This window comes from Mus musculus, chromosome 1 (genome assembly GCF_000001635.26).
Source record: "Mus musculus strain C57BL/6J chromosome 1, GRCm38.p6 C57BL/6J".
NCBI classification, from domain to species: domain Eukaryota; kingdom Metazoa; phylum Chordata; class Mammalia; order Rodentia; family Muridae; genus Mus; species Mus musculus.
Window position 1 is genome coordinate 132,784,177 of NC_000067.6, and position 4,663 is coordinate 132,788,839.

Below are 4,663 nucleotides of genomic sequence, written 5' to 3' on the forward strand. Positions count from 1 at the left end.
ATCCTTGTTATGGAACAAAAACTCTCAGGGTAAGAAAGCCCAAGAGGAAGCCTTTAGAAAGTTGATGTTATTCATTTCCCCACTTGCCCAAAGAGGAAACCAGAAGCAGTCTTACTACATTAGAGTCACCACCAGGACCTTGGAAGATGGAGATGGTAGTCCCAAGCACATCCTATTTAACACCTACTTGGTCAGTAGAAAAGCTATCGCCATATAAATAGTGGGGCAGTGGTGGCGCACGCCTTTAATCCCAGCACTCAGGAGGCAGAGGCAGGTAGATCTCTGAGTTCAAGACCAGCCTGGCCTAGAGAGTGAGTTCCAGGACAGCCAGAGCTACACAGAGAAACCACATCTTGAAAATCCAAAACCAGCCTTACAAGTCAAAAAGAATGACCAGGGACATCCAAATCTTGGTAAGTGGTGATGCTGGCTTAGTTGTTTTAATTAGTATAAACTATGAAATATGAAAACAATTTTCTTGGGGGGCTGGTGAGATGGCTCAGTGGGTAAGAGCACTGACTGCTCTTCCAAAGATCCTGAGTTCAAATCCCAGCAACCACATGGTGGCTCATAACCATTTGTGATGAGATCTGATGCCCTCTTCTGGTGTGTCTGAAGACAGCTACAGTGTACTTACATATAATAAATAAGTAAATCTTTAAAAAAGAAACCAATTTTCTCTCCATCTTAATTAATAAGAACAACCAGAAGCACTTCACTTTTGCCTGGCTGAGCCAGAAGTATACCCTCACGGTTTTCAGGGTTGCACCAGCTCATCTACTTGCTATCATAATATAGTTCAAAAGAACTTTGGTATTTCACAGGACTTTGTGATGGCCACTTATTTTGATCACATTTTGTCAGATAAGTCTGGTGAACAAGATCCCTTGACACCTTTGTATAACAAAGGCATAAAAAAGAGGGAGAAGAATAATCCTATAAAATGTAGGAATGTGGCATTGATACTTACAGCATTCCAGCAGATACAGTGGACTTAGAGTACTGCCCTTCCAGTGTTTGAGTTAAAGCAGTCCACTTTACTGTGTATCACAAAGGAAGAGGCTGATTGTCTGTTGACCTCTTTGATTTTTGGAAGAAACATCTGGGAGCTCCATCCTGGCACATTTGTTCTGTAGCCCAAGAAGTGATCACATGACCACATGATCACATGAGCCCAGGATACAGTATAGGTCCCTCTGCAACTTCAGATCTAACAGTACTTAACAACTCCAGATACTTAGAATAAAGCCCTGAACCTCTGTCCAAGTGGTTCTGTGACCTACAGTGTCCATTATGAACTGGGTGTTATCTCATTTATTGAATCCTAACATTGGGCCTGTGCAGCAGCAGCTCATCATTAACTGAGACTTTCTCTGTGAAATCAGGCCTGTGCAGTTCTGGGAGTCTCAGGCAAGTTGACCAGGACTCTTATGTTCCCTGTTTTACCAGCTCTTCCTCAGCCCTCATGGAAATTCCCCACCCCAAAACTGGGATCAGTGAACTGAAAATGGAAAACCTTGTAGGCCTGGTTTCTGGAATAGTCTATCCTGGTGCTAGCCAATGCATTACAACTGTACTTAGAGATTTTCCTGAGAGTTAGTGACAGAGAAGAGCCTCCCAGTGCGGGGAGTGGGGACAACCTGGAAATCAAAATAACTGATTTCCTTGGGAAGGAAACTGAGCTTACACGCAGATTATTTGGAGTTGTAGGTAGTGACTTAGCTTGAATGGTCAACAACATGGAAAGTTGAGCAGCAATAGATTGGTATGATGGCTGGGGTCTCAGGGAGAATATATAGATGAAACTCTTGAGATGGTGAAGACTATGAGGGTATATTTGGTTCGGTGAAATGTGGAGAGCACCCACTTCAGAGGAAGATTCCAAAATGAAAGCAGGCAAGATGACCCACCTTGTGGCTAGTCGTTGATTCCTTCCCCAGGCTACCAGCTGCTTGGTCTATGGTTCCATGTATAATGTGGCCATAGTGTAGAAATGGTCTCACCAAGGCTTCTCTGCCAATCACAGTAGCTGGGTGCCCAGCTTACCAACAATAGAGGACAGCAGAGCCCTAGAAAGGGCTCAGTCACTTTGGCAAACAGACAATCATTTATATTTGAATTCTCCCCACCTTGCAATGGACAGAGCAGTGTCTTATTGGGGACACTCACCTATTCTGTATGTAAACACCATCTTTGCTTGAGTGGATCCCCTCTGCAAACATGATCATCGGGGATTCACAGGATCCAGTTGTGATGGCGTCTTACACAAAAAGTTTCTAGCCTCTGATAAGAAATTCATTTTAATACAAATATAGTGCAGTGCATGTCCACGAATCTCCCCTAAATCTTATTCTCAGAGGCAACTGGCCTAAGAGATAACTGGAATGGCCGGTAGAGACTCACTTACAACCCTAACTGCATAACAATGCCCCGAGAAACTAGGATGCTGTTCCATAAGGTCCCAATATGCTTTAAATCTATGACCAAATGATAGTACCATATCTCTCATAGTCAAACTATAAAGGTCTGAAAGCCAAGAGGTGAATGTAACACCTATCATCATCACAACTAGCAATACCTCTGTGGATGCTTCTTGGTACACAATTTCTCCTTGGTAAGTTTAGAGATCCTAAAACTGCCACAGGAGAAACGAAGAATCCATTAAGCTGGAAGTTGACACCCCTCATGGAACATTAGGGTCTCCTCTAATTGACTGACCAATAAGGTTTAATCAGGGACTTCCATGTCTGGCTAAGGTGATTGATCCAAGGTGGCAAGAGCATATCACGCTGTTTTTATGACCCTAGGCTACTGGCTATTTTAAGGTTCAGTAGCAGATGGCTCTGGAATGTCCTGCACTGTGACCTTGCCAATGAGAGAGGGGACTCTGAAGCTGGCTCACAGCAGCACAAGCCGGTGTGCCCTGGCTGGGTTCCATCTGGCATCCTTCTCCAGCTTATTGAGTGAGAAGAGGAAGTTCATGGAATCCAATCCAATCCAACCGACTTTGATTGGAAAGCGTTTGTGGGTAACAACGCTGCACAACCAACCAGGAGGCCCATGAATGAACTGTTCTGGTAAATTGAGCTTTCTAAGTAACTATGCTTTATTCTGAAAACTCTTGTTAAATATCTTCCTGAAAGGTCTGACTCTGCTCTTTTCCCACTGTAAGCACAGCCTGCTGAGCTTGGTAGACGCTTTTTCTGATGAGCAGAGATTTTAACGAGTCCCGAGATGATTGTTTCCAGAAGACCACATCTCAAGGTGATAATGCCCGTAAAGCAAGGGAAGGTGCTGGGGACCTGAATGCATTGCACAGGACAGACGTTACTTTATCAAAAGATAAATTCCCCATACCGGCTTGATTCAAAACCATTTGCCTTGGAGAGAAGTAGTCCCAAAGGAGTCTGGTTAGCAGAAGGCTTCTGGGAACTCAGGATTTATTACAATGATAATGGCTGTTAACCTGGGCTGCCAGGCTGGCTGGCCGGCTACATTTTCTTGCCTCTTTCCTAACTATGCTCTCATTTGAGTCTCCTATCAGAGAAGGCTTACTTTGTTTTTCCTGTCTAGCATTTGGAGCAAGTGAGCATGTGGACCTGAGACTTCACTGCCCACTCGTGTCTCAGGCAGGAAGAGGAAACCTTGGAATTGTTGCTGGTTTGCCTTCTGCTCTGGGTACGCTCTCAGGTCTACACAATTAGAAGGAAATACATACTGAGGGAGGAGGGGGGAGGGAGGGAGGGAGGGAGGGAGGGAGGGAGGGAGGGAGGGAGGGAGGGAGGGAGGGAGAGGGAGAGAGAGAGAGAGGGAGGGAGGGAGAGAGAGAGAGAAAGAGGGAGGGAGGGAGAGAGAGAGAGAGAGGGAGAGAGAGAGAGAGAGAGAGAGAGAGAGAGAGAGAGAGAGAGAGAGAGAGAATTTCAAAGGTTACATTGCAATGGGAAAGTTTCAGAGAAAAGGAAGAGAATTCTAGAGATTGCCTGAAAGCTAAATGTTCCTCTTTCATGGCCCCAAATCCCAGAAACACAGGAGAAAAGGGCATTTTTCTCCTACAGCACCATTGTCTCTAACCATTGCTCAATCAGCCCCAGGCAGGGCTCTCATCACTCTCATGAAAACAAAGTCAGGACTTGTCCCGTGAGTATGCCTTTGCTTCTTGATTCTCTCTCAAAGGGAAAAGAACTATTTTCTAAACTGACAAACTAGTCCTTAACTTACAGTGAGCAGGAATGCAAATAGCCAGGAGCAGGGAGGTGACACCTTAGGTTTGAAGTCCTGGTACACAAAATCAGGCAAATCAAGTGGGTTCTCTGAACTTAACTCATTTCCCACACATGCAGGGGGCAGGGTTTTACCCGTTGCTTTTGAATTCCAAGGCTACTCTGGAAGTATATAAGACATATCATATGACAAGAAAGATGTTCTGTGCTGTTCAGAAACAGAAGGACTGAAGACAATCACCAAGCTGCCCCTAGAGACTCCCTGCATGGGGGGAGGGGGGTCTGCAGAGAGTAGATAAAATAAGGTTTTCTCTAAGTATAGGAAGATTCTGTGTGCTGTAGGAACACATACACACACACACACATGCACATACACAGAGATGCATACATGCATATATACTTGCCAATTCTGGCCTGCTTTCTAACCAGTTTTCAGGTGACCA

The 4,663-nt window shown here is 44.8% G+C and overlaps 1 long non-coding RNA gene across 1 annotated transcript; it reads left to right on the forward strand.

Annotated features, from left to right (window-relative positions):
* Positions 1-3,059: 3,059 nt before the first annotated feature.
* Positions 3,060-3,666, forward strand: Gm31101. The gene is made up of 3 exons (XR_387399.1): positions 3,060-3,077; positions 3,173-3,264; positions 3,574-3,666. It is a non-coding gene; the product is annotated as a predicted gene, 31101 (long non-coding RNA).
* The last annotated feature ends 997 nt before the right edge of the window (positions 3,667-4,663 follow it).